The sequence below is a fragment of the Papio anubis genome, chromosome X, assembly GCF_008728515.1.
Source record: "Papio anubis isolate 15944 chromosome X, Panubis1.0, whole genome shotgun sequence".
Taxonomy (NCBI): domain Eukaryota; kingdom Metazoa; phylum Chordata; class Mammalia; order Primates; family Cercopithecidae; genus Papio; species Papio anubis.
In genome coordinates this window covers 82,905,836-82,919,718 of record NC_044996.1, presented here as the reverse complement: position 1 = coordinate 82,919,718, position 13,883 = coordinate 82,905,836, and positions in this window count along the sequence as shown.

Here is a 13,883-nt window from a genome sequence, read left to right as displayed (position 1 = left end):
GGACAGCACCTGCCAGTTTGTTCAAATGCTTTTACACACTTTATTTCATTGAGTCTCATAAACTGCCCTGTGAAGGTGGTAGGTGGGGAATTACCTGACTTATATTTGAGATGAGGAAACCAAGACCCTATGAGGGGCTGTAACTTGCCCAAGGACACACATCAGGTGAACAGGAGCTCTAGGACACAAGTGCACGCCTTTTATTACACCATGAGCAAATAAGATATATTCCTTGAGAGCGAGGGGTATGACTTCCCACTTCTTGCCTTTGTCTGAGCAAGCATGCTTCCTTGGGGATCTTAAAAAAAGGAGCCCTCTCCACCTCCACTCCCCATTCCCTTTCCATCTGTCTTGGTCAGGGAGGGACCAAGCTCAGCTAGCTGGAGGCAGGAGGTGTGAGCCTCCAGTGGTAGGGCCCCAGACTGCCCCACCCTTGACTCTCCTTCCTGTCCCAGCTGGGCCTAAGCTCCTGGTGAGTCAGGGATACAGGATGCTTCCCAGGTGAGGGTGGGGCTGCCTGGCTTTCTCCGAAGGCTGAGCCCAGTTCACCAATAAAGCCGAACTGAGCAGGTGCTAACCAGGCCTCAGTTTCCCTGAAAGATACGGCCTTGTGGAGCTGGAAGGCCAAGGTTCTTGTGACCTTATTGCACTGGTTGATTTTAAACTCCCAGGTGGCCTCCCTGAGGAACCAGTGACATGAATGGCCTGGTATCCACTAGGCAGGGGCACGAAGCTGGGCTAAGCAACCTATGGAAAGACCCAGGCCCCACTGGGGCCATCCTAGGTTGGACCCTGCTGAGCAAGCGGCCCTCTGGCCACCTGGCATCAGTCACTCTCGGAAATCCAACCCGCCTGCCTACCTGGCCTCCTGTCCTGCCTGGGCATGTCACAGTCCCACTGACACCCCAGCTGAGTCAGCCCCAGCCTGCCTGGGACCCTCCTCACCCATCTGCTGCTGGCCTCCTGTACAGTTGGACATTGGATCTGGGGGGCTGGGGCCCCAGCTGGCACTTGTTAGGTTGGCTTCCCGTTTGGGAGGCTGCTGAGGGGGAGACCAGCCCCCACCCAGGACAGGGGTCATAGAACCCAAAATGAAAGCAATTTAAAGGCATTGGGGAGAGAGTAATTATAGTTTCTGTTTTCAATGGTTAATTATTCAGCTGGCAAAGAGAAAGGAAAAAAGGGAAAGCTGGGGGTTGGAGGGAATAAGGATGAAGGGATATGGGAGGGTGGGAGGAGTTTGCCATGGGGCCCTTTATTCCAGGTGATAGAGCCCTGGAACAAGAGGCTGGAGACCTGAGGGCCTGTCTCTGCTTTGCCATAACTCCCTTTTTGACCAGGGGCAGGCAGATCCCTGTCTGGGTAATGAAGGAGTGGTACTAACTTTATTCATTTATTCAGAAAATATTTACCGAGTACCTACTATATGCCAGTCAATGGTCTGGGCACTGGAGTACAGTGAAAAGCAGGATAGACGAGGTCCCTTCTCCCAGAGACCTCACATTCTAGAAAAGTCTTTCAGTGCCCAGGTAACTCTTGATTCTGTTTTGTATTGGTGACTGAGTCACAAGAATGTGAGAGGTAGAATGGAGAATACACTGATTTAAAACTTGGGTTCTAAAGTGAGTCTTTCATTCATTCACGTATTCATTTTTTTAAAATAAATATTGAATGCATGGCACATAGCAAGTACCAATAAATGGTAGCTGTTGCTTCTCCCATGAGAGACAGAGTAGACAATTTGGCTCTGGGGCTGAGCTTCTAGAGGACTCTTCCTGCTTTGAGAGTGGACCCTACGACCTGGCTGTTGCTGTCATCATCCACCAAAGTCGGCCTTTTGCAAGGTTGTTAAGCATGCTAAGAAGTTATCCTAGGCCAGGCGTGGTGGCTCAAGCCTGTAATCCCAGCACTTTTGGAGGCCGAGACGGGCGGATCACAAGGTCAGGAGATCGAGACCATCCTGGCTAACACGGTGAAACCCCGTCTCTACTAAAAAATACAAAAAACTAGCCAGGCGAGGTGGCGGACGCCTGTAGTCCCAGCTACTCCGGAGGCTGAGGCAGGAGAATGGCGTAAACCCGGGAGGCGGAGCTTGCAGTGAGCTGAGATCCGGCCACTGCACTCCAGCCTGGGCGACAGAGCGAGACTCTGTCTCAGAAAAAAAAAAAAAAAAAAAAGAAGTTATCCTGTGGTTCTAATGCCAGCTTGCTTCCTCTAGCCCGTGGCCAGGTACCTGAGCAAAACATACCCATGATAAACACTTCCCAAGGCCCGTAGGCAGAAGCTGCCCAAACTAGAAGAGGTGTCCTCAGCCTTTGCCTATCACTGTTGTCCTATGGCTGGTCCCTCCCAGCCTCTCTAGTGGTGGTGGGTGAGGAACTGGCTTCTAAGAGAAGAGCTTGCCCCCTTTCTCTGGCCAGGTCCCTAGGGAAAAACTCCATGTGGATCATTCAGTTCCAGGGCACCAGGGGAAACCAAGGGAGACCCTAGAATCCACCCCCGCACCAGAGACTCCACACTGGCTGGATTTTCCTGGGTAGAACCCTTGCTGTCAGAGGAACTGGCTAGCGGCCTCACTGGCTGCCCTCATGCTGGTTCAGGTAGAATCTAAGAAGTCAGGGGCCAGGAAACAGTAGAGCTAGGACTTTTCTGAGAGCTCTTTTCCAGACCAAACCCCTCATAAGAAAACTGAGGCCCAGAGATGGGAAGGGACTTATCCAAGGGCACACAGGGAGTGCTGGCAGAGCCAAGCCTTGGACCCAGCTTCCTTGCCTCACAGGGCAGAGCCGGTTGCCCTTCTTGCATACTGTGTGGCCTTGTTCTCTCAGAATCCCTATGAGTGTGTGTGTGTGTGTGTGTGCGCGTGTGCGCGCGCGCCAAACAAACCCATATATACACAGTATTTATATTGACCAACTGTGTAAGTTTACACAAGGCAATTACCAAAATGACACATTATAACCCTAAGAAAAATATGGTCCTGGGAGGCTTAGGCCTGGTTTGGAGCAGACTACGAAAATGTACTCATAGTCTGCCCCCCTCTCTGGGGGTCCCTCTCCTGTGGCACCTTATACAGCTCTGAAGTCACTCACCAGCAAAATAGCTTGGAGGTATCCGTAGGGGCCAGACCCACTGGTTCACAGCCCAGACCCAGAATTGGGCATCTCAAGGCTGGGCAGAGCCTTATAGATCCAGCGGTTTCACCCTTCTCTGGATACTGAGTGTGGCTGGCCAGCCTGTGCACACATACCTCAGGGCAGGCCTTCTTCCCTCCCCCACCCAGGCTGCCTGGGCCTTTCCGGCCAGCCTGACAGTTAGCTGTCCTAGCCCTGTGTTCAGCCCCCCTGCACACACTAATAGCCATGGCAGTAACATGCTTTCACATGCAAATTGCTATGGAATTCTCAGCCCCTGCCGGTGCCCCAGCCCCCAAGGCCTCCCCCTGGGCAGATTCAGAGAAGAGAATGGAATCTTTCAAGCTGTTAGGGCGTCTAGAGACCTTCGAGTCCAGCCCCCTTGTTGGATGGATGGGAAAACTGAGGCCCAAAGAGGGGAAGAAGGAACTGCCCACAGTCACACAGAGAGTTCACCGGGACTGGCCCTCACCCAGGTCTTCTGACTTCCAGCCCACTGCCTCTTCAAACCACCACAGAGCCTCCTAATCCCTCTCATCCCCCAACCCACCCCCCATCATGGGGTGTTTACTGTGGACTCTGGGATCCCTCCCTCTGGCACAGATGCTCCTGAGAGACACCCCTCAGTGGGGCCTGGGGGTGTGAAATCCAGAGAAAAAAACACCAGAGATAGCCATGACTTAGGGGCCTTGCCCGGGGAAGGGAGCCATTCTCCTTTGAAACAGGCAAAAGAGGATTTGCTCACTTCTCTCTCTGCGCTGCCATCCTCTGATACCGGCCAAACCGCCCCCACCCCCGCCCACCCGGCAAGCCCGCCCAACCCCGCCACACCCCCTCCCGGGCCCTAGTCCCACCAGATCTTTCCAGGTTTGTGCATCATCACTCTGCTGGAGAGGTCACCAGCAAAGCTTGGGCCCTGGGAGGCCCTGGGAACCCTGGTCCCAGCTGGAGTATGGGAACATTTCCCTTCCCTTCAGTTCAGCTGAAACAAGATGGGAATTTTCTGAAATGAACTTTACAAGGAAACCGAAAGGAAATGAAAATAAACACCGAAAGGGAAAAAGAGACAAGTTTACAGAGCACAGGTGTCTGCTCCCAGCTCAGCTGAGGTCTTAGCACAGATAGACCCAAGCTAGAAACTTCCGGGTTATCCTTGAAATCTGCCTTCAGTTCTGCCTCTGAACTGAACTTGACTCTGCCCATTTCTGAGCACCCCTAATGCCACCAGCCACTCTGGTTTGTACCACCTTTATCTCTTGCCTGAACGATGGCAATAGCCTTCTGACTGGTCTCCCTGCTTCCATTCTACTCCTCTCTTGCAAAACAGCAGCCAGGGCCATCTTTCCAAAACTCAATCCTGATCTTGCCCATCGCTGCCTACCTTTTATATTTGTCCATCGTTCCCCAACTCCTCAGCATGGCTTTCAGGATCGTGGATGATCTGGTCCTTGCCCATCTCCTTAGTCTCTCACCTCTACCCCTCCCCACCACGCACACCTTACACCCCAGCAACGCAAAGCTACTCCCTGGCACCTGACGAGAACAGGCACCCTTAAGCCTCTGTGCCTTTCTGTATGTGCTCCCATCAGTCAGAAATGCCTGTCCCCTTGCCCGTAGTCTGGCAAACTCCTATTGAGCCTATCCTTCATGGACATTTCTGACCCCCAAGCCAGGCCAAGTTTGTGTTCTCTTCTCAGCCCTCACAGCGCTTCCGCTCACCCTGCCAATGTTTGTCTCCCCCAGTAGATTGTGAGCTTCTAGAGGGCAGAGCCAGTGTTTCATGTCTGCATCTCACCTGGAATGATGCCCAGCACAGAGTTTAGCACAGAGGCAATATCAATAAACCTTTGAAATGTTTGTCGACTTGAATGGGCTTCGCTGGGCTGGGACGGTCACCCCAGGGCTCTATCCCTGCCCTCCACTGCTCACTTTACCATCCAGTCAATCTGGAGAGTCAACATTTTATTATATTCCCCTACAATAAACGCTAACATTTACTGAGTACTTATTGTGGGCCAGGCACCATGCTGCACACTTCATGTGCATTACTTCATTGACATCTTCTGCTGCAGTGATGTCTCAGAGAGGTCCCTATCTGAGGTAGGACTGTGATTATCTCAGTTTTACAGATGAGGAAATGGAGGCTCTAAGAGGGAAAGTGCCTTGCCCACAGGCACATGGCTAGGAAGTTGTATGTAACGACTTGAACTTGGAAGCCAGAATGCAGAGTCCAAGTGCTTAGGTGCTTCACCACATTAGTAAGGCAAAGTGATGATGGCAGCTTGGGGAAAGAAGGCATCTGGGCCCTTCGGCCTGTACCCCTTGATGCTGGCCACGTGACTTCAGAGGCCGTCTAGTGTGGTAGTTAAGAGCCCAGATTCTGGAGTCAGTCTGCCAGGGTTTACATTCCAGCTTTACCACTTTCTAGTTGTGAATTCTTGAGCCATTTACTCAAACCCCTCCGTGCTTCTGTTTTATTCATCCAAAAGATGAGACTGAGAGTAGCAGCCATCTCATGAGACTGTAGTGAGGATTAAGTGAATAAACACACATCCAGCCCTTACAACAGTGCCCAGCGCTGGTAATTGCTTCGTAAACGCCATTTACTACCCTTTGAATCCCGAGGCAGCCTTTGGTTCCTGTCACTCAGCCTTAGGCAGCCTGAGTCCTCTGCTTGGCCACTTGAATCAGAAGGTTCAGCCGCTAAGATTCCCTGGTCTCAGCCTGGGTTGCTATGTCCCCAGTGAGGGTGCAATGGGTGGTGGGCTGCAAGCTCCTCCAGGCCCCAGTCCCAGGGCTTAGCTGTCCTAGGCTTGACTCCTGAGGGCCCAAGGGGAGGAACACCCAGGCTGCTGTGACCCCTACAAGGATCCTGGAGTCAGGATGGGGAGACTTGCATTTGAGGCCTGACTCTGCCCCTTAGTCATATGTGTCATGTGTCCTCTTGAGGCCTGGGTATCTTCTTCATCTGTTGAATGTAAATGGGATGATGTAAGCAAAACTGCTTTGTGAAAAAAACACATATACTTTGATGTAAGGAGCCACCACTTCCCATCAGAATGTGTGTTCCTTCGGGGCAGTGAACCTGGGCCTCAGTAAAGAGAAAATGAATAATGAATGAGTGTTTCTCCCACTCAGAATCCATGCTCCTCCCCAGCCAGAATCTAGCAGCCAGAGATCCAATTCTGAAGCAGGGACACTCACTCTAATAATGGCCTAGAATCCTCTGGGGAAGTTGAGAAGGATGTGTTGCCATGTTTAGGAGAAGCCCATGCACCACAATCTCAGATCCAGGGACTATTTTGTTCCCATCCTCAACAGGGTCACTAGAGCTGCAGGCACTTTTGAAAGAAGGACACTGCTACACTAAATGGCCCCCTTCTGCTGGTGAAGTTTTAGCAGGTACAGCCTGTCTTGGAGCCACTTAAGTAACAATACACATCAAAAACCTAAAAATGTGGAGGCGCTCTGACCCAGCGATTCCAATGTGGATGAAGACCCTGTGTAAGCGATTTTCATCACAATCTTATGTATTTGCAGTGGTTTTCTAATATAAAAAAATTGGAGAATACTTCAAAAGCCATCTCCTCTGGGTGGTTTTGGGCTTTTGTGATTTCTTTTCTTTTTTCGTTTCTTTTTTTTTTTTTTAAGATAGGTCTCATTATGTTGCCCAGGCTGGAATCAAACTCCTGGGCCCAAGTGATCCTCCCACCTCAGCCTCCCAAGTAGCTGGTACTACAGGCACAGGCCACCACCCCTGGCTACATCTGGGTAGTTTTCTTAATCTATACACACACACACATGCATGTACGCACATGCACACACACATACACAAACATACGCCTCCAGTAACAATGAAAAATTTTCTGTACAGTGTATATTAACTGTCTTCTCCTTTGAAAAACTTTCCTAGTTCCCCTCCTGAGTTCTGCATATGTCTCTCTTGACTCCAGCACATTGGATTGCAACCACTGGAGTCTTCAACTCTCAGTAACTCAGTTTCCTCATCTGTAAAATGGGGAAGCTGATATTGCCTATGATGTTGGACGATTGAGAAGGTGCCATGAGATAATAAATATAAAGCCCTTAGCAGAGTGCCCGGCAGGTCATAACCACTCAATCAACTTTATTATTGTGATTATTACCTCAATGCAAGACAGTCACATGTCTGCCTCTATCATTAGTCAGTGATCTCTTCCATGGTAGGGACTAGGCTCTATTTTTTTTCTCTCTGAATCTCCAGTGCCCAGTACAAAGCTTGACATATGGAGGGTGCTGAGTGAGTTTGGTAAAAGGATAAATTGAGTCTTATGCCCTCAATACAAAGCAGCAGCTGAGGCTCAAGAGAGGACAAATAAAGAGTTAAGACTAGAACCCAGGTCTTCTGTCTTTAAGCTGTGGTGCCCTGGGGAGTTGAGGGTGAGGGTGGGATTGTGAGTAAGCTTCTGGATTCCTTGAGTTGGACTGCTTGGGCTCTTTCTGAACTTGGGGGTCTGAGATCCCTGTGATCAGAGAGACTCTGGGGCGGGGGCAGTTGTGCTGATCCCCCCCCTCTTCATTCTTGTCCTCATTCCCTCCATCTCTGGCTCTAGCCTAGCCCAGCCAAACAGGAAGATTCATTAACCGTCTAAATATACAGAGCCCAGGGGCCATGTGCAGCCTGCAACAGAGCTGGGGTCCCAGCAGGGCCAGAGCCTGAGGCAGCAGTGCCGGCAGAAGGCTGGCTGGGAGGGGGGCCTGGCGAGGGGGAAGCCCAGGGAACAGCTAATGTGATGATTGATGGGGAGGTGAGTGAAGCCAGGCTAGCCCTGGGCCCTCGGACCTCCAGTCTCTAGTCCCATTCTTACCTATCTATCCTTGCATTCCCCACTCTAGGTTCAACCCTGGTCCCCACCCTAGCTATGGTACCATCCCCCTCTCCATACCCTCCACCTCCTAGGTCCAGGTCCCTGGGCTTCAGAAGTACGGAGCCTAAGAGGTGGGCGGCCAGGGTTGGGGGTGGGTTTCCCCAGGCTCTTGCCTGCTTATTATTATAAGGGCTATTTCTCTAATCAAAACTCCCCAATTACCCAAGGGCCCCTCTGATTAATATTCCATGATAACAGGAACAGGTCACATCTGGCTGCAGGAGCTGGAATTCGACACTCCAGGAGCCCCATGATTGGTCTGCAGGAAGAATAATAAACTTCTTTCTCCTGCCCCCTTTCCCTTCCTTTCCATTCAGAGGTCCCCTTTTCCTCCACCTTCCCTTCCCCAGCTCTCCATCTGTCCCCCTCCACCCCATCCAAGGCCTCTGTGTTGCACTCTACCCTCTTTTGAGGTGGAAGCCGACTCTCCAATCTTGGTCAGCCCTCTGGCCATTGTTGTCCCCTTCTTTGCCTGGCTGATCTTTGGTGTGGGAACATTTTTTTGCTGGGACACGGTGGGCTGCGTAGGGAGGCTGATTTCTGAGTGATTGTGGGTACTTTAAATGTATCATCTCATGAAATCCTCCTCACTATCCTCCTACAAGGGAGGAAGTATTATCATTGTTTGTTGACAGGGGCACAGTGTGCCTAGAAGCCACAAGACTTGCCTAGCATCACACAGTCTTCCAGTGACAGAGCTGGGATTTCAAGCCCAAGACTTTCTGCTTCCAAGGCTTCTCTTCTCCCCACACCCCACCCTGATCTGCTGAGGACGGTTTCAGTCCCTGGATGCTTGGATTAAGATGGGACCCGCTGATATGTCAGAGAGCAAGTACCCATGAAACCCAGACTCCCCGGCTTCCGTTGGATTTGAGATGGGTTTTCAGGCAAATGCGCCAAGAACTTTTAATGCAATCCTACAGCCCAGAGAGTAGAAAAGACTTTCCCATGTTCATATGGCAAGGTGGTCAAAAATATGGTTCTCAGCCCCAGATCTTCTGACACTCAGATGAAAACTTCGATTTGCCATCATGTGGACGACCCTGAATGAGAAAGGTTTCTTGTCACACCTGCAGGTAAGGGACTGCCAGACACCCCCTGTCCTGATTTAACCCAAAGACACCCCAGACAGGGCCCCGCTGCTTGTGTTTGTTCAGTCTTCACCAAGGAGCCTGGGCAGAACATGGTCTCTGCTTAGGGTAGAGGTGGGGATGGCAGGGGAAGGGGTTGTGGCTGCTGCTGGCGGCCAGAAAAGATTTGCCTTCAGCCAATCCTAGGCTATGGCTCTTGGCCCTGGGGTCGAGCTCCGTCCTGACTCACCATGCATCTCACCAGTCAGGAGGAGGGCAGACTCTTGAGTTTCAGGGGCACAAAAAATCCTCCACTGCTCTCTCCCCAACACACTATCGGATGTCTGAGAGTGGGACACCAACTTGGATTTGCTGAGGAGGGGCAGGGCAGTGAAATGTTTCTCTCCACCTCTGACTCTCCTACCTGGCTCTTGCCTTGGGCTCTCACCTTGCTCCTATCTCCCCCAGGGAGCTCCTTTGCTCAACTCTAATCAGAGACACCCTGGAGCCATCTCCCGAATTCATACCTAGGTAAACTGGGGGCCCTGGATGAGGAGGCTAACTGAGTCTTTGACTCAGTCAGTGGCCCCTGGCTCCAACCATACTTCCCATCTGCTCCGTCTGCTGGCTGGGACTGTCCTGGCTAGAGGACTAAAACACGGAGCTGTTCAGTCCTCATGTCCTACCCATTGGTGGGGTCTGAGATATCCACTGTGTTTTGTAGGTATCCATGAGGCTTCTGGGCCACAACTACCCTGAGATTAACGGAGCCCCAGACAGGCCTTGTAAGATCCTGAGCCCTGCATGGGAGAGCTGAGACCCAGGTCTTTCCCTTCCCTTCTGCCTTGCTTTCTTCCAGCCACTGCTTTTATTGTCCAAGCCCCCACAGCCTCGCACTCCAATCTCTGCCTCTACCTCCCCCCAGTTTTACTCTGCCTTCCAGTCGCCACTCTCATGTTCTACACCTGAAGCTACCTTCTTAAACTCCAGATCCAGGTTAATTACTTAACTTCTGTGTGCCTCAGTTTCCTTATCTGTAAAGTGGGGACAAGAAAAATACCTATCTCATAGGGTTGTAAGGATTAACTGAGAGCACACATGTAAAGCATTTACACCCATGCCTAGAGTAGAGTAAGTGCTCAGTATCATCATCTAAACTGCTAATAATGAAACAGGCTAACGCCAAGTGAGCGGTTACTATGTGCCAAGCACTGCTCTAAGCACCTTATATGTGTGTTAGTTTAGGTCAGCTCCACAACATTTCGATGTGGTGAGGATTACTGCTGTCATTCTCATTTCACAGATAACTGTACTGAGGCACAGCAATATTATGCAACTTGTTGCAGTTCACATTGCTAGTAACCTTCAGAGCCAACCTTTGAACCCAGATAATCTGACTCCAGATTTGACCTCTTAACCAATCTGTCATTTTTGCCACCCTAGGAACGGTCTCTGACTCCTCAGTACCCAGAGGACAAAGTGTAAATCCCTTAAGCTGCCATTCGAGGCCCTTCCACCCCTCCTCCTGGCATTACAATGCACCCTGAGAACTGAATGTCTCCAGAACACCAAGGGTACTTACCTGCTTACAAGCCACTGCTCAGGCAGTTCCTTCCACTTGGAATGACCCCTTCCCATCCCCCTAAAACCCTCACATATGCACACAAACCCCACCTCTCCCAGTGTTTATTTTGAGCCAATTTCCAAAGCTAATGGGTTTAGAGTAAGCACCTGAAGATGTGGAGTTTGTGTGTGCCTGTTTGGGGGTTTTGGTAGGCAGGGTTTAGAGGGTCACTTCAGGTGTGATCACCCTCATGGAGCCAGATGGGACCTTAGAGGTGCCCTGGGCCAGTAGTCCTTAACCAGTTGACCACCTAGAGCCATCCTTTTGAATGATTCCATTCCTCTTCTTCCCCTGCCCTCACACCAAGGCTCTGACGGATCTTGTCTACCAAACACTTTGCATTGGAAAAATATAAAGCAGAGTTAGCAGGAAAGGCCGGTCTCCTGGGAAATCAGATACCACATTTGAGAGGTGTATGGATTTTGCCTTCTTTCCCAACCCTGCTTCTTCTGAACTTGAGTTTTTGAATGACTCCATGCGACTTCTGGGCAAACCGGATGCCTGTGCTGGGCCCCCTGCAAGTGAGAATAGAAAGATCACCATTTTTCTCTCCACTGTTGATATGGTTTTATTGTCATGCTCTAGGACTGACTGCAAGAGACAATTGATCCTACTGCCCAATTATTGTCAGAAAGCACGACTTAAGATCAACTACCCGAAAAGTCAGATCATCAGCATTGGCAGGCAGCCCCCAGCATTCAATTGGTTTCTCTCCAACAATTTAATACAGCAGGTCAAATCACTCAGTTACCTGGGGGTGCAATTTGCGACTAATCCATCTTGGAGGGTTCACTGGGAAGTTATATTGCCTAAATTAGATGTTCTAGGGGTGTTTTATTGAGAGTTTTTAAATGGCCACAGTGGCAATTGGTAACGCCTGCTTTGACAACGTTCCAGACAGAAATGGCTGTGGGCCTGGTTCGAAGGTGGAGAACTTTGCACATTGGAGGGGATTGAGAACTGTTTGGGGCGGGGGCGGGGGTAGGGGGCGTAGGGAGCGAGATGATATCCCTCGTCAGTGGATACCCCTCCAGGCCCCTCTGTGAGAATCACCGCTAGGCCTTCTTGATCGTTCCCCTGTGCCTGGCTCTCTGGCTGAGCCTGGGACTCTGCCATACATCTGTAACTCACAACTGCGACAGCCCAGGATCTCACTCCAGATAATTCAGCCTTGAAGCTCCTGTCGCCCTAGCCTTACCGATAGCTAAGTTGGCAGAGATCATATTTATGGCAGATTGCCTGAAGGGCAGACTGCCCACCCTATCTCTTGGAGTCTCATATTCTCCTTTGCTTAAGGCAGCTCATCGGAAGGCTGAGTATTGAGACCACTGTACTGTGGCCTTTCAGGAGGCAGGAGAGCACAGGGACTGTGAATCTGGGCTTCGGTAACAGACAGACCTGGGTTTGGTTCCAGCCCCACTACTTCCTCCCTGTGTGTTCTTGGGCAAGTGATTTCACCTGACTCAGTTTCCTTCTTTGTAAAGTGAGGATAGTAACAGTGTTTACCTTTTGGGGGATTTAATGCCTAGCATGTAGTAAATAATGGCTATTATCATTATTGTTATTTTTGAGACAGAGTCTTGCTGTGTCACCTAGGCTGAAGTGTGATGGCATGATCTCGGCTCATGGCCACCTCCGCCTCCCGGGTTCAAGTGATTCTCCTGCCTCAGCCTCCCGAGTAGCTGGGATTACAAGCGCCCACCACCACACCGGGCTAATTTTTGTATTTTTAGTAGAGACAGGGTTTTACCATGTTGGCCAGGCTGGTCTCAAACTCCTGACCTCAGGTGATCCGCCTGCCTTGGCCTCTCAATGTGCTGGGATTACAAGGCCTGAGCCACCGCGCCCTGCCTGGCTATAATTATTTATTGTTATTCTTGGAGAATTGCCGCAGGTCCTTGTAGTAGATGGTTGGAGGAAACATCGTGACAATGTCAACCTGGTACTCACTGCAGGGATGTTGTTGAAGACATCGTGTGGTCGCTTCTCCCAGGGCCCTCTTTGTAAAGGGCCAAGGGAAAGATGTGATTCCTTTTCCAACTGGCAAAAGCCATGCTTCTCTGGAATACTTGGTTTATTTTTATGTTACAGATGCCGTGAAGCTTATAATTGATGGCATTTCCTTCTTTTATGTGGCTACCAGGGGAGCTGAGAGCCAAACACAGGCTCTAGTAACTGTGTAGAACGTCAGGGAAGGCGTTTGGTGTGTGTGCCAATCTTAATCCTGACTTTATTATTTTCCTAATGTTATTTTTCTTTATCTTGATTTCTCTCAAGTACATATTTTATTTTATATTTTATGGTTTTTGTTCAGTTGTCCCAAATTCTTTGATGAAAACATGTGCTACAAATGACTGTTGGAAGAGTCACCATCGTACGGCTTGGTAGGTCTGGGAATGAACCTGTGCCGTCTGATCCAGAGCTGTACCCTGGCTCGGCTGTGCTGCCTCTGATGGATCAATGGAAAGAAGGCACACAGGCAGGAATCTAGGGGATGTGTGTGCACAGATGATGGATGAGATAAATGGACATAGGCGGGAATGACAGGCATAGATGGCAGACAGTGAGATGGAAGATATGATTGTTTTTTCTGTAAGATACCCAGGGTTGTCTCATCGAGGTGATACAATTCTAACCCAAAGCAAAAGAACTTAACGTCTTAGCCAGTGCAATCCTACCATAAAGGTACATCAGTCTCCCATAGGGCTTTTCAAAATGGAGATACTCGTGGCTGTTCATTAATGCCTTTGTGGACCTCTATTCATTCATGTGTGCATCCATCATGCAACCACTATGTGGCTGGGCACTGGGGACAAAAGGGTCACTAAGACATGATGGGTCTCTGCCCTCAAGGGGCTCCTAACTCACTGAGTGAGACATACATGAAGGCTACAGATCATGATACAGATGCGCTGGAACCGAGGCCTCTTTGTGGGGTTTGGGAGGCACCAAGGCAGTCGGGGTGGGGAGCAGGTCATAGAGAGTCAGGGAATGCTTGAAGTTATTATCTCATTAGGAAAGGCTTCCAAGATGGGGAGTTGAGTGAAGCATAGAGGATGACTAGGAGTTTGCTAGGCTGCAGATAGAGGTCCCAGGGGCAGACAGAACCACATGGGCAAAGGTACAAAGGCAGTCACAAAAGCACAAA